At 39.7% G+C, this 27,358-nt stretch overlaps 1 protein-coding gene across 5 annotated transcripts in view; it reads right to left on the bottom strand.

Annotated features, from left to right (window-relative positions):
- ARHGEF9 (Cdc42 guanine nucleotide exchange factor 9) overlaps window positions 1-27,358 on the bottom strand; it is a 418,109-nt gene that overhangs the window by 148,436 nt on the left and 242,315 nt on the right. The gene's annotated exons all lie outside the window — the stretch shown is intronic.

Here is a 27,358-nt window from a genome sequence, read left to right on the forward strand (position 1 = left end):
TTAAGTCAAATTATGTAGCACAGTCTTGCCAATCTGGTGTCCTCTGCCCTTTCCAATCTCACCAATACTTTCTCATTCTCTATTTTCCAGCAAAACAGAGCCTACTGCATTTCTAGTAACCCACCATGTTTCCTTGCCTCAGGACCTATGTAACCACTGCTGTCTTTCCTCAGCCCCTACCTCAAAGCTCAACTTAGGTTCCACATCTTCCAGAAAGCTTTCCCTGATGTTCTCTCCTCAAAAATATTTTAGACCATGTCCTTCTCCCATAGTACCTTGTGTTTACCGCTTTTGAAACGTATTAGACTGTACTGTAATTTTTTTTCTTGTTTGTATCCTGCACTGAATTGTGCAGAGGGATGAGACCATGCCTGTCTTGTTCATTTCTTTCTGCCTCATGCCCTGCACAATGCCTGACACTTAGTAGGTGCTACATAAAGATCTATTGAATACATGGATATCTCCTTAATCCACTTGTTAATACTCAGAGAATTATATCTTCCAACCACAGAAGGCAAGACCTGCTGATACCAAAGAGAAAATATACTGTAAACTTGCATGTTCCAGGTTAGGAAACTGAGGCCCAGAGAATGAAAGTAAGCTGCACAAGATTACACAGCTAATTAATTACTTGCAGAGTGGAAACCAAAACTCTTGTCTCTTGAATCTCAAAAGTACTTTTGAGATATTTCAGAGTTTAGAACATGACCTATGATCCCAGCGCCATCTATTTGTAGCTATCCTTCTGCATACGGTGACCATTCAACTCTGCTCACAATTTCAAATCATTAGACAAGGCCACCACATTTCAAGAAGCACTACCCCAATCTCAAGGGCAGCCCTTCTGCTGACAAGTATCAAGGAATCAGAGAATCTCTTGATATAACACAACCCCAATTCCATCCTTTAATCCCTCTGCAACATCCCCACCAAGTTTTCCAGTTTCAACTCCAACACCCACAACAATAGGGAGGTTCCTCTCTTCCTAAGACAACCTGTTTGTCTTTCAGACAGCCGGTAGAAAATTCTTTCCTATTTTTGAGCAAAATATTATCACCACTTCTGTCATAGCCACTGCTGAGGAACTAATCACTCCCTGAGTTGGTCTGGAATATAAATGTTCCCAAATTGACTTTTCTCAGGACACAAAGTGCACTCATTAGATAATAATAATAAAAGTTAACACATATAGAGTGCATTGTTCTAAGCCCTTTACATACATTAATTCTTTTAGTTCTCACCACAACCCTATGAGGAAGATACTATTGTTGTCCTTATTTTACAGATGAGGGAACTGAGGCACCATGCTTAAAAACTTGCCCAAAGTTACATGGCAAGTCAGTGGTGGAGCCCAGATGCAGACCCAACCCAGTCTGGCTCTAGAGCCTGTTTTGAAACACTGTGCTGTATAAATGCTACTAAGTGACACATGTTCCATCTTCCAATAGTATCTGACAGGATGTCTCCTAGGTTAGGGGAATAAACTGTTTCAAAATTCTGACTTGAGTCCCAGTGGCCTACCTCCCAAGTACAAGATGTCTAGGTCTTACATATTTGCCTTCTCACAGGGAAAAGTCAATGCCTGGTTGTCCTTTGCCTTTCATAATTCAAATAGCTCCCAAAGTCCCACTTCTGTCAGGAAGCACACCCAAGGAAAGTCCCACATCTTGTCCTGACCCATACTGCTACTCAATTATTTGTCATCCAGCTCCCACCTCAGCCACTTGATAATCCCTGATGCTTGCCACAGGCAGTGTGAAGATATTGAATCCTGTCTGTTCATTGTTTTGGCTACCAATTTGACTGGATGCTCTTACACATTCATGAATGTCAGCTCTACTTAGGACGGTCAGCTCCCTGAGGACAAGAACTCATTTTCAGCGCAGAGATCACCACTCCTCCAAACTCAGAAAATTCAATAAGCAGTTATTCTTACAGCTAAGGATTACTCAGAGACTCTCATGAAGTTTACAGTCTGGTGAGGAAAGTCAAAAATACACATAATTTCTTTTCTTTTTCTTTTTTGCTTTTTTTTTTTTTTTTTGCTTTTTAGGGCTGCACTTGCAGCATATGGAGTTTGCCAGGCTAGGAGTCAAATTGGAGCTACAGCTGCCAGCCTATGCCACAGCCATAGCAACACAGGATCCAAGCCACATCTGCGACCTACACCAGAGCTCACGGCAATGCCAGATCCTTAACCCAGTGAGCAAGGTCAGGGATCAAACCCACAACCTCATGGTTCCTAGTCGGATTCATTTCTGCTGCACCACGACAGGAACTCCACAATCCACATAATTTCAATGACATACAGTGAAGTATCCTAAGCACAATTAGATAATGAATAAAATTGTAGTTGGTGGTTACAGAACGAATCATAAGATTTCATACTTGAAATGGGAAAAAAAAAGTTATTTCCTCCCAACATCCCTTTGTAGGAATTCTCTCTACAGTATATGTGATGGGGTAGGGGAAGTAGTAGGGGAGGAGAAAACATCTACTCTGGGCAAGCATGGTGCTAGGCTTAAATATTATTTTATTTAATCCACCCCAGAAGCCCTGAAAGAAGTAACTGTTACTGCTATTTTAAAGAGGAGAAAATTAATGTTAAGAATGTTTATATCAATTTATCATAGCCATAGAGGTAGGATGTAGCAAAAGCAAGATTTAAACTGAGATCTCTTTCCAAAGCCCACTGTTTTTTCTCCACTATCCCTGATGAGAGTTGTCCAGCAGCCACTGGAATATTTTCAGTAACAGGAAACTCATCCTGAAGCTTCCAAAGTCATTTTAAGCTGAAATTCACTATTCTATGGTTTCTGCACATTTGTTAGAGTGCTATCCTCTGGGCTATGCAAATACATACATACATACATACATACATACATACATACAGGCCTATCCTTCTAATCAACAGTCTTCTTAAGTGTTTGAGGACATCTATCAAGAGTTCAAACTCTGATTCCTCCTGAACACCTACTTCACACACACACACACACACACAATTTGTTTTACAAGTTAAACCTGGCCATTTCTTTAAGCTTGTCCACTTGTGGCATGATTTACAGTCCCCTCCTCCCAGGCTAATTGCTTGTCAGTTTATCCACACATTCCTCAGAACACATATCCAGGTGGGAGTGACAATAGAGAGTATAGTGAAACTGTGACTCCCCTTATTCCAGATACTGGCCCTTAGAAAGCGGTACCTGTGAACTAATGTTCATCTAAAATGGCTGATGCTTATATGTGCTGCTCTGCCCCAATTAATGCCTTGAGAAGCTCACGGCAAAGTGAAAAAAAAAAGCAGTGAATAAAAAGCAGAAACTTTCAGATTTAAGTCCAGCCTTTGCTTCTTGATAGCTGTGTGACCTCAAACAAGTCCCTAAACTTCCTTAAAGCTCAAAAGGCTATGACTTGTGTTCAGTCGTAACTTAAAATAAAGCATTGGTTATTTTAAAACTTTAGTAGCCTTGCCAAAGATGTATCAGGCATGGAGTTGGTTCCAAGAGGGGTACCCTGAGGAAAGGGTGATGGCTGATTAAAAAGTTAAAGAGTAAGGTTGCATATAATTGTGTGATTGTGGAGTGGGGTTTTAGGAGGAAAATAAGATATAGGATGAAGAATTTGACTCTTCCTGAAGACTTTTCTCCTAGCTATCTACAAATTTAGCTCTAACTACATCTCTTCAAAAAGAGTCCATCTCTGACCACATTCTCTAAAACTGAACCACCCCCATCATACTATATTCCATTATCCTGCTTTTCATTTTAGCTCTATCACTACCTGCAATGTTGTAAATTATTTGTTTATTGGTTCATCCTCTCCCTTATAAAGTGTATTGTCCAGCACCTAAAACAGTGCTTGGAATTTGATAATTTTTTTTTTGTCTTTTTTGCCTTTTCTAGGGCCTCTTCCTGTGGCATATGGAAGTTCCCAGGCTAGGGGTCTAATCAGAGCTGTAGACGCCGGCCTATGCTAGAGCCACAGCAATGCGGGGTCCAAGCCACGTCTGCGACCTACACCACAGCTCACAGCCACACCAGATCCTTAACCCACTGAGCAAGGCCAGGGATAAAACCCGCAACCTCATGGTTACTAGTTGGATTTGTTAACCACTGCGCCACGATGGGAACTCCCAGAATTCAATAAAATTTTTAACTGACCAAATAACTAAATGGTGAATGAATGCATGAGTGAATGAAGACCAAGGCATGGTCTTGCTGACTCACAGTGTAAAAGTGTAAAGAGTAGAGGAAATGTATTATGGAATATATTCTCTGCTGCAACCTATGAATACCAATCTTTGCACTGCCTCCCCTCCCCGAAGGGCCTTTATCAGTCAGAACTTCTCCAAAAAGGTCTAAAAGTTCCAGATTACAGGCAGAGAATTTCAGGACCTCTTGGGTTTTCTATTCCTTATTGGTGGAAGCCATTCTAAACCACCACTCAGAAGCCCTTCTCTCAATAAACACTGCCTATACCGCCCTCCTGTGGCCAAAGACTAAATATGTATCTGAATAAATATCCAGGAATAGCAATTTCCTCATGTTTCCTTGCGTGTTTCTATTTCAGGACCAATTCTTTCCCTCTTTATTTTTTTTGGGGGGATGGAGCTTATTACAGCTCTATTTCAAGCAAGCTAGTGGGTCAGACAACCTGCCTCTACTCAGGGTAGAAAGGGCTGTTGGAAACAGGCAGCAAGGGTCTAAAAGCCCCTTCAGAAGAGGTATAATGCTTTCATATAAGGCTCAAGGTCTTTCTGATGAAGTCAAATGCATCAATTCAAGGCTGGCATGGGCAGCAAATGCTTCCCTGGGAATGAGGCCTAGTGTTTAGTTTTGTATCCTGATCTCCTAGATAGTTTCATACTTGGGCCTCATGACTCATTCTACCAGCTATCCATCTGATCCCTATGTCCAAGATTATTTGTTTACATGCTCCATTTATACTGAAAATAGTAAGGACACCAGGCATTCATCATCAAATTAAGCATGGAGTTTTGCTCATACTGATAAGCATTACATAGATAAGCAGGTAGATTGGTAGCTAGGTAGGTAGATTATATGAATAAGTTGAAACTGCAATCCCTAATCCTGGGGAGGGGGTTATTTCAGCTAGGAAATTTGTAAGATGCTGGATTATGTGTCAGAAGAAGACTAAGGAATTGACTTTGGAACTGTATTTTCTATAGACGTCCCAAGTAGTCTAGCAATGAGGCTTTGAGTGAAAATGTAAAGAGACTTGGACGCTACTAAAGATTGGTAAAGAAGAGACGTGTGCAGGACACACAGATGGATAGAGGTTTGTAGAGATTTGTGAGGGCCAAGATGAGACTTCTGAAGCTCTCTGTGGACTAATAGGGAGATATTTTAAAGAAACATTTGTTGAAAAAGAAATATGCAGAACATTGTTAATATTACCCAAGGTACTCTACAAATTCAATTTGCTCCCTATGAAAATACCGAAGGCATTTTTCACAGAACTAGAACAAATAACTCTAAAATTTGTGTGGAAACACAAAAGAGTTGCAATAACCAACATAATCTTGAGAAAAAAAGAGCAAAGCTGGAGGTATCAGGCTCCCTGATTGCAAGCTATACTATAAAGCTATAGTAGTCAAAACAGTATAGTACTGGCAAAAAATAGACACATAGAACAATGGAACAGATTAGACAGCCCAGAAATAAACTCACCCATATATAGTTAATCTACAAAAAAGGAGGCAAGCATATACAATAGGGAAAAACAGCCTCTTCAATAAATGTTGTTGGGAAAGCTGGACATCCACATGCAAAATAATCAAACTGAACTACTTTCTCACATATATGAAAATAACCTCTAAATGGAGTAAAGACTTGAATGTAAGACCTGAAACAATAACAATCCTTAAAGAAAACATAGGTAGTATGCTCTTTGACATCAATTTCAGCAATTTTTTTTTGGATATGTCTCTTCGGGCAAGGGAAACAAATGCAAGAGTAAACAAATGGGGCTACATGGAACTAGAAAGCTTTTGTGCAGTGAATAAAACTATCAACAAAACAAAAAGACAGCCTCCTGAATGGAAGAAGATATCTGTAAATGATATATCTGATAAGTGGTTAATATTCAAAATATATAAATTATTTACATAAATCAACATCAAAAAAAACTAACCTTATTGAAAAATGGGCAGAGGATCTGAATGAGCATTTTTACAAAGACATACAGATGTCTAATATGAAAAGATGCTCAACATCACTAATCATTAGGAAAATGCAAATCAAAACCACAATGCAATATCACCTCACATCTGTCAGAATGGTTACCATCAAAAAGACAACAAATAACAAGTGTTGACAAGTAATCCTTGTGCAGTGTTGGCAGGAATGCAAATTGGTGAAGCCACTATGAAAAAGTTCCTCAATAAATGTAGAATAGAACTGCTACATGATCCAGCAATTTCACTTATAGGTATACACCCAAAGAAAACAAAATCACTAATTTGAAAATACATATATACCCCTATGTTCAATGCAGCAGTATTTAGAATAGCCAAGATAGAGAAGCAACCTAAAGTGGCCATGGATAGATGGATGGATAAAGAAGATGTGGAATATTACTCAGCCATAAAAAGAATGATATCTTGCCATTTGTGATGACATGGATGTACTTAGTGGGTATTATAATTGTAAGTCAGACAGAGAAAGAAAAATTCTGTATGATTTCACTTATATGTGGAATCTAAAAAACAAATAAATGAGCAAATATAACAAAACAGAAACAGTTTCATAGATACAGAGAAAAAAACTGGTGATTGTCAGAAGGAAGGGATGAGTGAAACAGGTGAGGGAGACGAAGAGGTACAAATTTCCAGTTATAAAATAAATAAGTCATGGTGATATAATGTACAGGATAGGGAATGTAGTCAGTAATATTGTAATAACTTTGTATGATGGCAGATGGTAATTAGACTTTGTGATCATTTTGTAAAATATAAGAATATTGAATCACTATGCTATATACCTGAAGCTAATATAATATTGTAAGTTAATTATACTTCAATAAAAGAAGTAAAAAGAAATATGCTGAATAGTATGTAAATTGTGTGGGTTGGGGGTGAAAAAGAAAAAAATAAGAAAATATTTTTGTATCTGCTTATATCTACATAAAGAAACTCTGGTGACCTCTAATGGAAGGGACCTGGGTGAACAGGGATCATTCACTGTACACATTTTAATAGTTTAAATTTTTTAACCATGTAACCATAATATCCTTTCAAAAATTAAATTTTAAAAATGTTTGGGATTTCCCTTGTGGCTCTGTGGGTTAAGGATCTGTCACTGTCACTGCAGTACCTTGGGTTGCTGCCATGGCACAGGTTTGATCTTGGCTGGAGAACTTCCACATACCACAAAAAATTATAATAATCCTGCCTCTCCCTCCCTCCCTGCTGCTGCCCCTCCATTGTTTGAACTAACCAAATTAAGAAGAGCCCTAACTTAGAAATGGTATAGCTTGGGACATCAGAACACAGACACCAGAGGCAGCTTGCCGAGTCTCAATCTTAATTCTACCAACTGCTGGTTGTATGACCTTGAGCAAGTTACCTAATGTTTTTGAGCCTCAACTTTCTCATCTTTAAAATGGGAAGAATGGAATAAAGCCCTAGTACTCACACTGTACATCACTTTGAGCAAGTCCCAGACTTTCAGTACCATAGTTTCCTCACCTGAAATACAGGGAGATTCTTAAAGTTTTTGGTGAGTATTTAATGAGTGAATACATGTAAAGCACTTAGAACAAGACTGGTACAAAGTAATGATCGGTAAATGCTAACAGATACTATGATTTGAGGGTTTGAATACTATCTTTGCCCCTAACCTTAGGCAAATCATATACCCCTGAGCCTGTTTCCTCATCTATAAATAGAAGGAACAAATAATATCTATCAAAGAGATGATGAAATAACGGATTTGAAAGTGCTCTCTGGAGTAAAATAATTTGGTTAAGAAGAAAAGTGTCATAGTAGAAAAAGGTGAGGTGGATACTAAATCAAGACTTTATTTGATGCTCCCCACTCCCACATCCAGTATTCTGAATGAGACCATATCTAAGCAGCAAGTGGAGTTCTTTAAAGGCCATGAATCATTTGTGTATTAAATATCAGAAGATGAGTTTTAGTTCCCACTTCTTCTCTAAAGCAGGGTAGACAAAAGGGGTTGTGCACCAGTGGTTGCCACTTCATAGGCTCAAATATTTCTATATAACTTGTATAACTGTTCTTATTTCTAGGAGGTGCTGAAGCTCAATGATACCCCCACTATCCTTAGCAGCTACTTTGAAAGGAAAGCGGCACTCAGTCCCAAAGGTTCACTCTCCCACCTCCACACGTGCAACCGGTTTATAAAGTATAAGACAGGTCGCTTAAGCAAGAGTACCGATTCTCTGGATCACAGCAAACAACGCTTATAGGCTCATTTTATTACATTATTCAATTTGCAACTCACGACAGCCCAAGATCGCTGGCAAGTGGTGAGGGGTAATCATTTCCACTTTACAGAAGGGGAACATTCTGCTTCTCAGAAAAGTAACTTACCTCAGCTCTCACTGCTTCGTGGGAGAATGGAAAGAACAAAAGATTAAAAGCCACAAAACCCAGTCCTGGGAAAAGTGCTTTAGAATCTGAAAGGTCTATATATTTGGGATTATTAAGAAACTGCCATGCCAGGGCCAGGCCTAGAATCTGAATTTCTGTCCTGTGGACTAGAACTCTTACTGCACTGATGATGGAGAAAGGAACAATAAGTGAGGATCAAGAAAAAAATATCCCCTCAAGAATAACTGCAGCTTACATTTAAATAGAACTTCACAGCTTCTTAAATACTGTGGCCTTTTATCACATTTCAACCTCATGGCAACCTTGTGAAAGAAGTGTAGCCGGAAATAGGAAACTAAAAATTTAACCACCCCCACACATACTTCTTATCCCTCTTCCCTGCTGCATTTTTTCTTAGTGCTTAGAACATACAGTATGCTTTATGTAATCATTGGCTTAGCATGTATCTTCCCTACTAGAAAATCTATTCCATGAGGACAGGATTTTTGTCAGTTCCATTCACCATACAGTGCCTAAGACACTTCCTGGGACATAGCAGATGCTCAATAAATATTACTGACTAAGTGAATGAAGGAGCACACACACTTGTATGTGTGTGTGTGTGTGTGTGTGTGTGTGGACATAAAGATGATGGATGGATAGATAGATAGATAGATAGATAGATAGATAGATAGATAGACAGACAGACAGGGAATTACCTATTTTGCATATTAGTAAACTGATATACAGAGCAGTTAAGTAATTTTCCCAGAAAAGACTTCTAAAGCTTCCCATTTCAGCCTATTCCTCTTACCTAACTGCCTGGCTGCTTGGCTGATTCAGGGGCATCTCACCTGAGCCAAAAGGAACATTTACTGCAAATGTCTCTGCCATTTCTAGGGCCAGCTCCAGGCATGATTGAGTACATGTAGCCTGAGGTTCACCTTCTTCATCAGTTCACGCATCCATTCCACAAATTTCACAGAAGCTGTTCTATCAGGCCACACTGACCATTACACACCCAGATAAATGTGTCTCACAAACACTCAAATGGCTTCCCTGAGTTTTTGTCATCTCTGGAATTTATAATGGTGAGGGAGGAGGAGTAAAAGTCATTTGAATTCTCGGTATGTTTCCTGAAGGTCCCCCTTCCTTCCACAGCCTACCTGCCAGTTTCATACCTACCTCATAGGGTTATTGGGAAGATTAAACTATATACATATACAAAACATAGAACAATGAAATGACTAGCACAAAATAAATTCCAGCTTGGTAAATGTTAGCTATTATTCCCAAGCCCTACTGCATTCATGATTGTATTACTGGTACTCCTTACCTCTGTAATGAAGGAAGCCAGGCAAACATCCACTCCTGGCAAGTGGGGAGAGTAATGCTCAAGGAGCTTCCATGGAATTACAGTTCTATTTCTCATCCTAACTCTGTTTGAAGAGAGATGTGTGATGAAGATATTCAATTTCTTTCAATCTTAGTTTCTCCAACTTTAAGTATGAAAAGTGTTGTGAAGCCTACATAAATTCATATATGTGAAGGTGGTTTGAAAATGCAAAATACCAAACAGATGTGAGGGATTATTAGTGCATTAAAATAAAAAAGACTATCATTAATTGAACATTTGCTATGTGAAAGACACTATACCAAATGCTTTATATAGATTAATTTCATCTTCACATTAACCAGGTAATGTTATTATTCCAGTTTCACAGATAAGGTATGATGGTTAATTTTATGTTTCAATTTGTCTGGGCCACAATGCCCAGATATTTGGTCAAACATTATTCTGGTTATTTCTGTTAAGGTATTTTTTTGGATGACACTAACATTAAATCAGTAGACTGTGGGTAAAGGATATTATACTCCCCATTGTGGGTATAGGCTTCATCTAATCAGTTGAAGGTCTTAATAAAACAGAGACTGACCTCCCCCTAGCAAGAAGGAATTCTGCCACCAGACTGTCTTTGAACTCAGATTACAACTCCTCCTAGCTTGCTGGTTTACCCTACAGATTTGTGACTTGCATCTCCACAATCATGTGAGCCAATTACTTAATTTCTCTCCCTCTGTCTCTCTCTCTTTCCCCTTCCCCCCCTCTCCCTATCTCCCTCTCTCTGTGTGTTTATTTATTTATAAAATGGACCCTTGAACAACAACTCAGGGGTAAGGGGCACTGAGCAACAACACCATTGAAAATCCACTTTATAGTCAGCCCTCTATATCCACAGTTCCACATCCCTGGATCATGTAGTACTTTAGTCTGTATTTTTGAAAAAAAGTCCACGTATAAGTGGACCCACACAGTTGAAACCCATGTTACCACACACACACACACACACACACACACACACACACATTCTGTTGGTACTGTTTCTCTTGATAACCATAATACATGAAGAGACTGAAGCTTGGAAAGGTTAAATCTTTTGCCCAAAATCACACAGCTAGTCAGTGGCAGAGCCAGAAACCTAAGGGCTATCTTCCAAATCCCTTCCCTCTCTCACTCAATCCAGTAATCAATTCCCATTGATTCTACCTCCAAAATTGATGTCCATTCTACCCTCCTCTCCCCAGCTCCACTGTCTTCATTTCTGCAGCAGCCTCTCAATTGAGTTTGTCATCTCTACTTTCACCTTCCTCAATCCATTCTCTATAGCCTGCAAAAATCAGCTTCTCAGATCATAAAGTATGCCCCATCATTCCACTGCTCAAATGCTTCCTATTATGCTTAGAATAAATAGCACTTGTCAGTGCCCAAAACTATCACGCACACTGTGAGTATAACTCACCTCACAATAACGCTATGGATAGTACCATTATTATCCTCATTTTTCAGAGGCCATATCTGAGACACGAAAAGGTTGGATAACATGTTCAAGGTCACAAAACTAGTAAGTCGCAGAATTTGAACCTAGGCAATGGGGTTTAGAGTGTGCTATTAAACATGGAAACATACTGTATTTGAGCATATATACCTTCACTGGGCCTACAAGGTCCTGTATGAGCTGGTCCCTGCCTGACTTTCTGCCTATCATGCCACGTGTCCCCCGTTTTTGTCTGGCCTCCTTTCTGTCCCTTGATAGAAATACCAAACTACCTCAACAGTGAGGACTTTGCACATACAATTCCTGTTGCCTCTCTCAAACTCCCCACAAATCTCACTGTCTCTTCTTTTATTTTTTTATTGTAATCCAAATTTGTTAGGATCATTCTCCAAATTTACACAGCTGATTCAACTTAAATGTCACTTCCCTCGTATGCCATGCAAGCCCTTTGTCAAAATGTTTCCTCATGGCAATAGGACTTCTTAGAGCTCATTAAATGTATTTATTTTCCCCTCACTGCCTGGTTTCTATTACTGATCAGCTTAATCACTTGCAGAACTAGTCATATTCTAACTCGTGCACGCACACACACACACACACACACACACACACACACACACCCCAAAAACAGCACGATGAGAAAACTTCTTAAAACAATGGGTTCCTACGAAGAAGCTCCTCTCATATCATAGGGTTGTTTGAGGGCTTTTTTCAGTGTCTCCTCAAGCAGAGAATTCAGGAAGAGTGAAATTCCTGTTGGATTTCTTAGCACTCAGCAAAGAGTAGAGTTGGGTCTGGTCTTCTGAGGTCTGAATTCAGGTCAGTAGAAAAGATCATATTTTGCCCATCAAAGTGTGTATCTTCTCTGTCCTCTAAGAAATAATCTTTCCTCATATGTGTAGAGAACAAGACAGTTTACACAGCCCCTTACCGTCTACTCACACATCTGATTTTCACAGCAGACTGAGAAGATAAGTGAGGGTATAGGATAGTTAATTTATAATTTTATATATCATCTTGACTGGGCCACAGGGTGCCAAAAATTATTCTGGGTCTTTCTGTCTGTCTTTCTTTCTTTCTATTTTTTTTAAGGTTGTACCTGCAGCATATGGAAGTTCCCAGGCTAGGGGTAGAATAGGAGCTGCAGCTGCTGGCTTATATAACAGCCACAGCAACACCAGATCCAAGCCATATCTGTGACCTACACCATAGCTCACGGTAACACCAGATCCTTAACCCACTGAGCGAGGCCAGGGATCGAACCTACGTCCTCGTGGATACTAGTTGGGTTTGCTAATGCTGAGCCATGAAAGGAACTTTCTTCTTCTTCTTAAAAATTGAAGTATAGTTGGGTTTGTGAATTCTTTTCCCAGTTATACTCAGTTTGTGATCTTGGGTCAAGCACTCTTTATCTGAGACTCCATTTTCACAATCTATAAAATGAGTGGTAATAAAAGCATTTTGTGTGGAAGGAAGGGAGAACACAGGGAAAGCAAAACCCTTTTCCAAAATTTAAGCAATAACCTAACATATGAAGCAAAAACCCAGATACTCTGGGTAAATCAAAAGTAGAAGGCCCAAACTTCTGCCTGCCCCTGCCCATCCCCTCCTCTTGTGGTATTGCCATTTTAATAACCCTAGGGCTCTGAGACAGGGGTCTGCAAACTATTTCTGTAAAGGGCCAAATAATAAATATTTCAGGCCTTGTAGGCCAAATGGTCTTTAGGCCTTGTAGGCCACAACTACTGAACTCTTCATTTGTATCATGAAGGCTGTGTTCCATTAAAAATTTATTTAGAGACACTGAAACTTGAATTTCATATAAATTTCCACATAATTTCATATATATGTTTCACAAAGTATTCTTCTTCTTTGAAAATTTTCCCAAATATTTACAAATATAAAAACTATTCTTAGTTTGTGGGCTAGATTTGGCCATCAGGCTAGGGTTTGCTGAATCCTGATCTAAGGAGTTAGGCTAAATTATCCCTAAGGTCATCCAGCTGGAATGTTACAGCTGAGGCAGCCCAGCAGCAATATGAACACTGTAGAAAATAAAGCCTGAAATTATACTGTTGCTATGGAAATTCCAGAAAGTAGATAACAGACTAGACTGGGTCTGCTCTAGGTTAGGAAACCACCTCAAAAGGGAGAAGGCTCAAATTCTGATCCTACCCCTCGCTTCCCTGGGCTGATCTGCATTTTTAAACAGTTGATGGTAAATCAACTATAATGGAAAAAATAAAAATCCTTAAAAATTAAATAAATAAAATAGTTGATGGTTCATCTACTGTCAGAACTTCAACTGTGACCAATGCCTTTCAATTCTCCTCTGAGCTCAATATGTAGTTCACTAGAGTAACCAAGCAGGACCCTGTGAGGCCTTCCTGGAGTAGACTCCCCACTCATGTCCTCCTTTTTGTCTATAGAAAAACTAATCAAAAACCAATTTAATCAGAGAAGTGAAAAAATACAGATAAAAAATAAAACGGTAATAATAATTCAGTCATTCAACAAAGTCGAGGATCTTTAGCTCTTCAAAGACTATAGATAATATTCTGAGCCATGTCCTTAGAGCTGTTTTGCAGGTGCTAAAGCACCCGCTAGTGAAAAAAAGTTAACTGTATGCTACCCGCCAGCACATAGATCCTAGACCAGTTGAAATCAGAAGGTTGATGACACTGACCTCACCACCTTACACCCACCAATCAGGAAAATGTCCATGAGCTGATCACACCCTAGTCCTCAAACAGTCTAAGACTCATAACTGCCCCCTCCAAAGGTGTGGGGGAGGCAAAACCTTGAGGCACTATGCTACTGTGCTCCCCTCTTTGCCTGGAAATTAAAGCTACTTTTTCTGTTTCCTTCAACTCTGTCTCTGAGTTTCTCTTTGGCAGAAACAGCAATACAGAGGCAATCAATATTTCAGCAGCACCAGCTACCTATTGGATATCACCCATTTGAGGCTGTTCAAACATCTCAGATTTAATATGGCTCAGACTGTACTAGTTAGCTCCCCCTCTCCATCTCCTCTCTAAATGGTGCACCTCATTTGCATTCCCCATCTCTGTGAAGGATATCACCATCAACTTGGTCTCACAAGAAGACTCTGTCACTGGGAAGAAGTAAGGGAAGACTAGGACACATCAAGTCTTGGCTGATCCTTAACCAGATTGATTGGCCATATTTTACTATCAGCCATATCCATCAGGCTGTGGCTATAGTCAAAATGTGAATTCAAGCCCTAAGATTCTGCATTTCTAGTCTGGCAGACAGACAAGCAGATTAAATGTGGCAATAACTGCCCCTTATTCCTTTGTATCAGAAACCTTGGAAGGATCAAGATGTCAGAGGAGTAAGACATTGCACTCACCTTCTCCCACAAACACATGAAAAAAACATAACCACATGTAGAATGATTTGCACAGAACATCTACAGAATGCTGGCAGAACTTAAACCTCCAAAAAGGGCAAGAAACTCTCTACATAACTGGGTAGAACAAAAGAAAAAGAGAGAAAGAGAGAGAGAGAACGAGAAAATAAAGGAATCAGGATGGGACTAGCACTCCTGAGAGGGAGCTGTTAAAGAGAAAAAGAACCTGCACCCTGGAAAGCCACCTAATGGACAGGGAGATTAGCTGAGACGGAGGGACCTCAAAGTCACTGAGAGAAGTACAGCAGCTGGACTGAGGAGGGCAAAGCAGAGTGAGAGCCACACAGATTATCTGCACCACAGCTTGGGACAGCACAGCCTGAGATGCTTGGGCAGGGGCTGGACCCTGAGACTCAGGCTCGAAAGGTCAGTTCTGGGGAGAGGACTAGGGTTGGCTATGTGGAGACAGCCTGAGGGGCTAGGGAGCAGTGTACCACTGGAGGGGGTGCAGACTGTCACAGCTGAGGGAACCCAGGATGAGATCTGGGCCTGTAGGAGAAGATAGCTGCCATTGTTGGGGAAGGCAAGAGAAGGAGGGGCAGACCGCCATCGAAATCTCTTTCCCTGTGCAGGCACGGGCTCTCAGAGGGCAGGGTCCCTTTGGCGCAGGCTACTGGGGGTGAAAGGCTACTTGCTCAGGCTATGTGAGACCAGGTACCTCTTGTGTGGACTATGGGTGGCTGTGCACCACTTGCATGGGCTAAGGGCAGTGGGGGGACACTAAGTGTGAAATGGCACCTCTTGCATGATCTACAGGTGGTGGGGACAAACCACAGCAGTCATCTCAGAAACCAGAGGGAGGTACGGCCCACCACCACTAGGGATCTGTGAACAAGCCTCACCTGTGGCCCCAGTCACCTAAGAGGTCAGCAAAAATAGAAGGCACTACAACCAAGCACCACTCGTTGTTGACTTACTCCCCTGGGAACACACCTTCCCTGCTGCTGCCACTGCCAAATGCTCCTGGCAGTGCCCACACGTGCCTGATCACTGTCACTTCCTAGGACCCTGCAACTAGGAGCAGCCTGTGCAGCACCTCCTGTGTGAATTAAGCAGGACAGGGTGCATCATGCATGGTCTACTGGTGGCAGGGGCAAACAACCACACTTATCTCTGACTCCAGAGGTGGGCATGACCTGTCAGCACTAGGGGTCCAAGAAGAGACACCACTTGCAACCCCAATCACCTGGGAAGGCACCACAGAGGAGGGTATTGTGACGGAACACCACCTTTGTTGCTCTCACTCACTTGGGAACTCACATACCCTGCCATTGTCACTGCCAAATGCTCCAGGCACCATTTAAACCTGCCTGAGGCTCATTACCATTTCCCAGGGTCCTGCAACTAGGAGTAGCCTGCACCACCTTCCTGTAGATCCTTGCTACTGTCAAGAGCCCAGCAACCAGGCACTGACTTTTAGTCTTGCCCATTACCTCATTCTCCCTGAAAACACACTCAAGGGGATAACAGCCTGCTCAAGCAAAAGAAAGAGATAGCAAATATCCAAACTCACATGCCAAAAATATGGTAACCCCAACAAAATACAAAGGGCCACTCTTGCATAGAAATAACCCTCCAAGACTACAGTGGTTGGTTTCCCTAAACTCACTGAAAAAGAAAAATATAAGTGAAATGAAGAAGCTCAGGAACCATTCCCAGTTAAAAGAATGGAAGAATTCACCTGAAACAGCAAACAATGAAATAGACCTCTGCAGTCTAATAGACACTTGAGTTCAAAATGGAGATAGTGAAAATACTGAAGGAATTAAATATGAATATTAAGGAATTAAGACCAAGTAAAATAGTAATGCAGATCACTTTAGAAATGAACTAGAAAACATAAGGAGGAGCCAAGAAAAAGTAGAACATTCATTTACAGAGATGGAAACTGAGCTAAAGGCACTGAAGAGCAGAATGAACAATGCTGAGGAACAAATTAGTGACTTGGAAGACAGAGTAATGGAAATCACCCAATCAGGACAGCAGACAGAAAACTAAATGACAAAACATGAAAACAACATAAGAGATCTGTGGGATAATATGAACTGGGCTAATCTACACATAACAGGAATTCCAGAAGGAGAAGAAAAAGAAAAGGGGACTGGAAACATATTTGAAGAAATTATGGCTGAAAACTTTCCAAATCTAAAGGAAACAGATATCAAGATACAGGAAGCACAGAAGGCCCCAAACAAGTTGAACCCAAACAGACCCACACCAAGACATATTATAATAAAAATGGCTAAAGTTAAAGATAAAGAAAGGATTCTAAAGGCAGCAAGAGAAATACAAAGCACTAATTATAAGGGAATCCCCATAAGGCTATCAGGTGATTTATCTACAGAAACACTACAGGCCAGAAGACAGTGGCAAGACATGTTCAAAGTTCTAAAAGGGAGAATTTTGCAGCTTGGAATACTCTACCCAGCAAGAATATCATTTAAAATAGAAGGAGAAATAAAGAATTTCTCCAACAAACAAAAGCTAAAAGTACAACAATACAAAACCCATTCTAAAAGAAATACTGAAAGGGCTTCTCTAAATAAAAAAGAAGTAAGAAGAAATAGGATGGAGGAAACCACAAGTGGAAAGCAATCACTTAAATAAGCCAGTATGCAGCTCTAAAGGAAAAGGAAAAAACCTACTGTAAAAGTGATGAGAAACACAAGGTTTATCCTTTTAAACAAAAGCACAAACACAAAGATGTTAAAAAAGTACTTCAAAATCATAGAATGTGGGGAAGGAAAATAAGAAATTCTAGACTCTTGTTTTTTTTTTTTGTTTGTTTGTTTTTCTGGTCTTTTTATGGCTGCATCTGTGGCATATTGAGGTTCTGAGGCTAGGGGTCCAATTGGAGCTGTAGCCACCGGCCTATGCCAGACCCACAGCAACTCTGTATCCAAGTTACCTCTGTGAACTATACCACAGCTCATGGCAATGCCAAATCCTTAACTTTTTGAGCAAGGCCAGGGATCGAACCTGCATCCTCGTGGATGCTAGTCGTGTTTCCTAACTACTGAGCCACGACAGGAACTCCTAGGCTCTCAATAATGTGTTTAAGCCTATATGACTATCAGGCTAAAGCAAGCAGATATAAGTGGTTAATCCACTTAAAAAAAAAGGGCAACCACAAATCAAAAGAAAACATTACTTTCACAAAAACTAAGAAGAAAAGTACACAAGCATAAAATAAATGGAAACCATCCAAACAGAAAAAGAAAGGAACAAAGGAGAAATCAACTGGAAAACACATTTTAAAATGGCAATAAATACATATTTATCAATACTTACCTTAAATGTCAATGGACTGAATGCTCCAATCAAAAGACACAGAGTGTCAGATTGGATAAAAAACAAAAGCCGAGTTCCTGTCATGGTGCAGCAGAAAGAATCCAACTAGGAACGATGAGGTTGTGGGTTCTATCCCAGGCCTCGCTCAGTGGGTTTAGGATCCAGCGTTGCCATGAGCTGTGGTGTAGGTCACAGACATGGCTCAGATCTGGTGTTGCTGTGGCTGTGGTGAAGGCCAGCAGCTGTAGCTCTGATTAGACCCCTAGCCTGGGAACCTCCATATGCTGCAAGTGCAGCCCTAAAAAAAAAAAAAAAAAAAAAAAAAAAAAAGCAAAACAAAACAAACAAACAAAAGCAAAAGCCTATAATATGCTGTCTGCAAGAGACTCACCTTCAGGGAAAGGACACATATAGACTGAAAGTGAGGGGATGGGAAAAGACAGGAAAGTGGGAGATAATCAGACAAAATAGACTTTAAAATGAAGACCACAAAAATGACAAAGAACACTGTTTAATGATGAAGGTGTTCATTCAAGAAGACGATATTGCAATCATCAATATATATGCCCCTAATATAGGAGCACTCAGATTCATACAACAAGTACTAAGAGACATAAGAGGAGAAATTGATGGGAATAGAATAGTAGGAGCTGGGAATAGAATACTAGGAGACGTTAACACCCCACTCACATCAATAGACAGGGCCTCTAGACTGAAATTCCATAAGCAACAGAGAACACAAAAAATGACACAATAGAAAAGTTAAGACTTCATTGAAATTTTCAGGACATTAAATCCAGAAAAATCAGAATATACATTCTTTTCAAGTGCACATGGAACATTATCAAGGATGTATGGCATACCGGGGCACAAAACTAACCTCCACAAATATAAGTGTACAGAAATTATTTCAAGCATCTTCTCTGAGCACAATGGCATGAAACTAGAAATCAACAACAGTAAAAGAAATGAGAAAAAACTGACAATATGGAGACTAAACAATATGCTACTAAAAAAACATAGGTCAATGAGAAAATCAAAACGGAAGTTAAAAAATACCTCAAGACAAATGATAATGAAGACACAACCATTCCAAATCTGTGGGATGCCACAAAAGCAGTGCTCAGAGTGAAATTCATAGTAATACAGGCCTTCCTCAAAGAAGAAGGCAAAAATCTCAAATAGACAACTTAAACAACCACGTAAATGAATTGGAAAAAGGAGAACAAACAAAACCTAAAGTCAGCAGAGGAAGGAAATCACAGAAATCAGAGAGGAAAGCAATAAAATGGAAATTTAAAAAAGTAGAGAAAAAGAAATAAAACCAAGAGCTGTTTCTTTGAAAGAGTAAACAAAATTGACAAACCCCTGGCCAGACACACCAAGAAGAGCAGAGAAAAAACCCAAATAAACAAAATAAGAATGAAAAAAGGAGAAATCTCAACGGATATTGCAGATATGCAAAAAACCATAAAAGAATACTACGAACAATTATATGCCAACAAATTTGACAACCCAGAAGAAATGGACAACTTTCTAGAGATTTAGAGCCCACCAAAACTGAATCAAGAAGAAATAGATCAACTTAACAGACCAATCACTAAAAATGAAATTGATTATATCATTAAAAACACTTCCTAGAAATAAAAGTCCAGGACCAAATGGCTTCACAGGTGGATTCTACCAAACATACAAAGAAGAACTTATTACCCATCTTTTTAAAACATTTCCAAAAGGTTTTAAAAGAAGGAAGACTCCCAAAGAGATTCTATGAAGCCACCATCACCCTAACACCAAAACCAGACAAAGACACTATCAAAGAGAAAAATTATAGGCCAATATCTTTGATGAATACAGATGCAAAAATCCTCAACAAAATTTGAGCCAGCTGAATTCAACAACAGATAAAAAAGATCAAACATCACGATCAGGCGGGATTCATCCCATGTTCACAAGGATGGTTCAACAGACACAAAGCAATCAACATCATACACCACATTAACAAAAGTCGGAAACCACATGATGATCTCGATAGATGCAGCAGAAGCATTTGACAAATTCCAATAATCATTCATGATAAAACCTCTTACCAAAATGGGTATAGAGGGAAAATAACCTTAACATCATAAAAGCCATTTATGACAACCCCACAGCAAATATAATACTCAATGGAGAAAAGCTGAAAGCCTTCCCACTAAAATCTGGAACAAGATAAGTATGCCCACTCTCACAGCTTTTATTCAACATAGTATTGGAAATCCTAGCCACAGCAATCAGACAAACAAACGAAATAAAAGGTATCTAACTTGTAAGAGAAGAGGTAAAACTGTCACTGTATGCAGATGACATGATAATATACATAGGAAAACCCTAAGGACTCAACTCAAAAGCTACTCAAACTGATCAACTAATTCAGCAAAGTAGCAGGCTGCAAGATTAACATTCAGAAATCAGTTGCATTTCTTTATACTAACAATGAAATATTAGAAAAGGAATACAAAAATACAATACCTTTTAAAATCACACCCGAAAAATTAAATACTGAGGAATAAACCTGACCAAGGAGGTAAAGGACTTATATGCTGAGAACCATAAAACATTAATCGAGTAAATTAAAGAGGATTCAAAGAAATGGAAAGATATTCCATGCTCCTGGGCTGGAAGAATTAATGTCTTAAAAATCGCCATTCTACCCAATGCAATCTACAGATTCAATGCAATCCTCATCAAACTACCCATGACATTTTTCACAGAACTGGAACAAACAATCCAAAAATTTATATGGATCCATAAAAGAACCATAATTACCAATGCAATCCTGAGGAACAAAAACCAAGCAGGAGGCATAACTCTCCCATACTTATGCAATATTACAAAGCTACAGTAATCAAGACAACGTGGTACTGGTACCAAAACAGACATATAGACCAATGGAACAGAATAGAGAACACAGAATTAAACCCAGACACCTATGGTCAATTAATCTTTGACAAAGGAGGCAAGAATATAAAATGGGGAAAAGTCTTTTCAGCAAGTGGTGCTGGAACACTGGACAGCTGCATGTAAATCAATGCAACTGGAACACACACTCACAAAAATAAACTCAAAAAAGTTTAAAGACTTAATCATAAGACAAGACACCATAAAACTCCTAGAAGGGAACATAGGCAAAACATTCTCTGACATCAACCTTACAAATGTTTTCTTAGATCAGTCTCCCAAGCCAACAGAAATTAAAGCAAAAATAAACCAATGGGATCTAATCAAACTGACAATTTTGCACAGCAAAGGAAACCTTTTAAAAAAACTAAAAAGACAACCTAAGGAATGGGTGAAAACAGTTTCAAATGATGCAACTGACAAGGGCTTCATCTCTAAAATATACAAACTACTTATACAACTCAACAGCAAAAATACCAACAACCAATTTGAAAAACGGGCCAAAGACCTGAATAGACATTTCACCAAGGAAGATATACAGATGGCCAACAAGCACATGAAAAAATGCTCAACATCACTGTTTATTAGAGAAATGCAAATTAAAACTACTATAAGGTACCAACTCACACCTGTCAGAATGGCCATCATTAAAGTCAACAAATATCAAGTGCTGGAGCGAGTGTGGAGAAAAGGGTACCCTCCTACACTGTTGGTAGGAATGAAAATTGGTACAACCACTATGGAAAACAGTATTGAGGTTCCTCAGAAAACTATAAATAGAACCACCATGTAACCCAGCAATCCCACTCTTGGGCATATATCCAGACAAAACTTTCCTTGAAAAAGATACATGCACCTGTATGTTCATTGCAGCAGTAGTCACAATAGCCAAGACATGGCAACAATGTAATTATCCATCAACAGATGAATGGATTAAGAAGAAGTGGTATAGGGAGTACCCTGTTCTGGTGCAGTGGAAACAAATCCAACTAGGAAACATGAGGTTGCCTGTTAGATCCCTGGCCTCACTCAGTGGGTTAAGGATCTGGCTTTACTGTGGCTGTGGTGTAGGCCAGCATCTGTAGCTCTGATTAGACCCCTAGCCTGGGAACCTCCACATGCCACGGGTGAGGCCCTAAAAAGACAAAAGGAAAAAAAAAAATAAAGAAGTGGTATATAAATCCAATGGAATACTACTCAGCCATAAAAAGAACAAAATAATGCCATTTGCAGCAACATGGACGAAACTAGAGATTCTCATACTAAGTGAAATAATTGAGAAAGAGAAATACAAGTATCATATGATATCATTTACATCTGAAATCTAATATATACCACAAATGAACCTTTCCACAGAAAAGAAACTCACGGATTTTGAGAAGAGACTTATGGTTGCCAATGGGGTGGGGGATGGAGTGGGATGGACTGGGACTCTGGGATTAATAGATGCAAACTTTTGCATTTGGAGTGGATAAGCAATGAGATCCTTCTGTATAGCACAGGGAAGTATATCTAGTCTCTTATGATGGAACATGATGGAGGATAATGTGAGAAAAAGAAAAAAATATATATATATAAGCCTGGTTCACTATGCTGTAGACATTGACAGAACTCTGTAACCCAACTATAATGGAAAAAATAAAAATCATTTAAAAATATTCAAATTAGCAAATTTTATTACTTATCCTTTAATGATATTGTATTTTACATCAAAGTTTTTTCAGAAAGCTTCCAGTTAGCATTTGCCACCCACATCACATAAGGTTTTGCATGAGTTCCTTCAGTTCATTTTGCTTTGTAAAAGTGAAGAGCCATTCAGGGTAGCTTTGGGTAGATTTAATGCATGCAATTCCTTCTGGCACTATATGTTCCAAATTTTAAATAGTAGGTTTGAAATAAACAATGATAACACAATTGTAAAGTCAAAGATGTAATGTAACATACTTCAGTTCTGTCACTGCATGTGACTAATTGGAGTTTTTACTAACCTAAAACCTAAAACATAGAAAACAACATAAACAGTAAAGTGTAGTATTTTTGTTCAACAAGTGCACATCATGAGATGTTACTGAATTTGAATATCTTTAAAATTGAAGTTTATTCTTTCCCTTGTTAATTATTTGAAAATTTAAAAAATAAATCAAGAAAAAAATTATTAGTACTGATTATTACATGGTTATTACTGAAAATAATTTTGTCATATAGAGGAGAGAGTATTAAAAATGATCCATTTCAGATATTACATACGTTAAGTATATGACTTTACAACTCTGTGTTCATTCTGAGAATTGGATGAGTAGTCAGAAAGGAGAAAGCACAGACCATCTACAATGCTGAGTACATCCCTTTCATACAAATTATCATCACCCTGGTCCAAACCACTATTATCTCTAAAGTGGACTATTGTAAGAGCTTCCGACAGCCCTTTCCCTTGGCCTACTATAATATACACTCCTGTTAAAATTTAAGTCCCTTACCTGTTCCAAACCTTACCAAAACTATCCATCTCACTCAGATTAAATGTCCCTTAAACAAACCAGTTGCCCTCTCCCTCTCTCTCTCTCTCTGGCTGTTTCCCATGGCTAGAACCTCTTCACTTAAACATTCCCACAGAGTTTTTCCCTTCCACTTAAACATTCCCACAGAGTTTTTCCCTTAATTTCCTTTACATCTCTGCTCAAAATGTCCCTTAGTCAGAAAGGCTCTCACTGATTTATTTATCTAATAAATCCAAGCCCTATATCTCTATTCTCTTGCCAGGTTTTCTTTTTCTTCTTAGCACCGCCTTACGTATTGTATAGTCATCTGTGTAATCGTTTAAACTCTCTCAGCCTCCAGAATGTAAGATCTATGAGAATAGAAAATCTGTTTTTGTTCACTGCTCTCTCCCCCAGCACCTATGTCAGTATCAACTCATAGTAGATTAATATTTTTGTTGAATGAATTAATAAACTCAATTAGCTCCTATGAGATAAGGTATTTTGTCCCTATTTTATGGATGAGAATACTGAGGATGGAAGAGGTTTGACAATTGTCAAGTGTTTCAGAGCTGAGAAGTGTAAAACCCAGGCCCCTTAACATCAGACTTCTGATTCTGAGAACAGCGTTCTTTCCACTCTGAACAAACTGCCTAACCTAGCACAAATTGACATTGCAGGCATAAGCTATGAATAAATACACTAAACAATTAACCATCAAAAGTGAGTTTACAGGTTTTTTTTTTAAACACTATCTACTGAGACAGTTTTTTATTCTGTAAAATCACAACTGATGTTTTATGTTCAAGGACCTTCACTGTAATATGTGAAACTCACAATCAGTTGTAATATTCAAATGTTCTGAAAATAAATCACTGTTATGAAAAACTCAATCTGAATTTCAAGGGCTTTGCAAATGAAAGAACAAGGAGGAGCAGGAGTTCCCATCCTGGCTCAGAGGTTAACGAACCCAACTAGTATCGATGAGGATGCAGGGTTGATCCCTGGTATTGCCCGGACACGGCTCAGATCCCACATTGCTGTGGCTGTAGCATAGGCTGGCAGCTGCTGCTCCGATTTGACCCCTACCCTGGGAACTTCCATATGCTGCAAGTGTGGCCCTAAAACGACAAAAAAGTGGGCAGAAGATCTAAACAGACAGTTCTCCAAAGAAGACATACAGATGGCTGAGAAACACATGAAAAGATGTTCAACATCACTCATTATTAGAGACACACAAATCAAAACCACGATGAGGTACCACCTTACACCAGCCAGAGTGGCCATCATCCAAAAGTCTACAAGCAATAAGTGCTGGAGAGGGGGTGGAGAAAAAGGAACCCCAGTACACTGTTGGTGGGATTTTAAATTGGTACAACCACTGTGGAAAACAGTATGGAGATGCCTCAGAAAACTAAAAATAGAACTACCATTTGATCCAGCCATCCCATTCCTGGGCATCTATCCGGAGAAAACCACGACTCGCAAAGACACATGTACTCCGAGGTTAATTGCAGCACTATTTACAATAGCCAAAACATGGAAACAACCTAAATGTCCATCGACAGAGGAGTGGATCCAGAAGATGTGGTACATATATATACACAATGGAATATTACTGAGCCATTACAAAAAACAAAATATCGGCATTTTTAGCAACATGGATGGACCTAGAAATTATCATGCTAAGTGAAGTCAGCCATACAATGAGACACCAACATCAAATGCTTTACTGCCATGTGGAATCTGAAAAAAAGACAGACTGAACTTCTTTGCAGAACAGATACTGACTCACAGACATTGAAAAACTTATGGTCTCCGGAGGAGACAGTTTGGGGGGTGGGGGGATGTGCTTGTGCTGTGGGATAGAAATCCTGTGAAATCAGATTGCTATGATCATTATAAAAATAAATAAATAAATAAATTAAATTAAATGACAAAAAAAAAAAAAGGAGTTCGCGTTATGGCGCAGTGGTTAACGAATCCAACTAGGAACCATGAGGTTGCGGGTTCGGTCCCTGCCTTTGCTCAGTGGGTTAACGATCCGGCGTTGCCGTGAGCTCTGGTGTAGGTTGCAGACACGGCTCGGATCCCACGTTGCTGTGGCTCTGTTGTAGGCCGGTGGCTATAGCTCCGATTCAACCCCTAGCCTGGGAACCTCCATATGCCGCAGGAGCGGCCCAAGAAATAGCAAAAAGACCAAAAAAAAGTTAATAAATAAATAAATAAAAAAACAAACAAAGAGCAAAGACGTTTTGACTAGCATCATGATAAAATGGTGGCTAAAATATACTCCTATTTTTTTTTTCATAATAAACCACTAGTTAAGTTTTACTCTACATTTACTTCTAGGAATTTGAGAATACCAGACCTGGAAAGTTTGGTGATAATTAATAGCTCCAATTTAATAGGTGAGAAAACTGAGGCTCAAAGCATTCCTATCAAATGGTACCAGGGCTAAGGTTAGAAGTTTCCTGTCTTCCAGGCTATAATAGAACTTACTACTCTTATCTCTTGAATTCTGGCAAACAGTTAAATAAATGCTTTCATCATATTATATTCATCATTTCAGTCCCCTAAAAATATTATGGGATTTCTCCATCAATCTTTAATTACATAGTCTCCACAAGGTTTTGGTTACTCTCTTCAGATTGGCAAAACTTCAGATTTCTCCATAAATTTAATCTGTTGTCAACGGGTTGCTCTGGACACCATACCACAATATAGAGGGATGAGGTATCACCTAGACCCAGTTGCCAGAAATACTAAGACTGTCACGAGGTGTTTTTCAGGCAAGTTCCATGGCATTAGTTCATTCTCAAAGTCCTTTACCAAGATCATGACTTTGTTCCTTTCTACCTCTCTCAGCATCATTTGATGATTCTGTGGAGCAGTGGGGAGGGACAGTGACACAGAGTCAAGAGACTCCTGTGGTGGACTCAGCTTTGCCTTCCTGGAGCTGTGTGACCCTGGGCAAGTCTCTCCCACTCTCTGGATCTCAGTTTTCCTAGATGGACAACAAAGACTTTTGAAGGTCTTTGTCTGCTCTAACATTTTCTGGTTCTACAAATATTTGAAATAGCCTTGATGAGATCCAGGGTAAGAGGGAGATCTGAGAAGAAAACTCCTATGAAGCCCTGCAAATACAAACTGGATGGCTTCAAGAAAGACCAAAACAGAGGTCTAGAGAAACTGTGAGGAAGGTAAGAGGATAGCTCCTCTGAATACAGTCCTAGCCCACATCAGATTCCCTCCTCCCTTCCAGAATAGGAGCAAAAATGAGTTAAATATCAAATTTTGCCCAACAACTTCAGGCTACTTTCCTTCAGCTATGGGTTATGGGGGCAGTGCAGAAGTGTAGTCTGTCATTGCCCTTTGTGCCCGTGTACCCAATCCAACTGCCCTCTAAGGCCCTCTTGCCCATTCCTCACAGCTGAGGACAAAGGTATGGTGGCCTCCCATGACCCAGAGTCCCTGACCAGACTTGAGCTACCCCTGGCTGAGTCAGAGAGGCAATAAGATGCAGCCACTACTTCCTCTCTGCAAGGGAAGTCATTCCAAGGTCTCCAGGTGGAGAAGGGAACATCACGGCATACAATGAACTGTTGGATGATACTAAACACACACACACACTGCTTGGATGGGGATGGAAGGGGGGAGCTCTCCTAACTGCATGGGACCCAGACCCATTACCATGATGGTAGTTTCTGTAGCTGCTTCTCCTTGACAAAGCCCCAAGTGTGGACAGGGTGACTCCAGCCCAGGGCTTCAGAGTTCCCCCAGGCAGCTTCCAAGAGTGGCTCTC

The sequence above is a fragment of the Sus scrofa genome, chromosome X (genome assembly GCF_000003025.6).
Source record: "Sus scrofa isolate TJ Tabasco breed Duroc chromosome X, Sscrofa11.1, whole genome shotgun sequence".
Lineage (NCBI taxonomy): Eukaryota > Metazoa > Chordata > Mammalia > Artiodactyla > Suidae > Sus > Sus scrofa.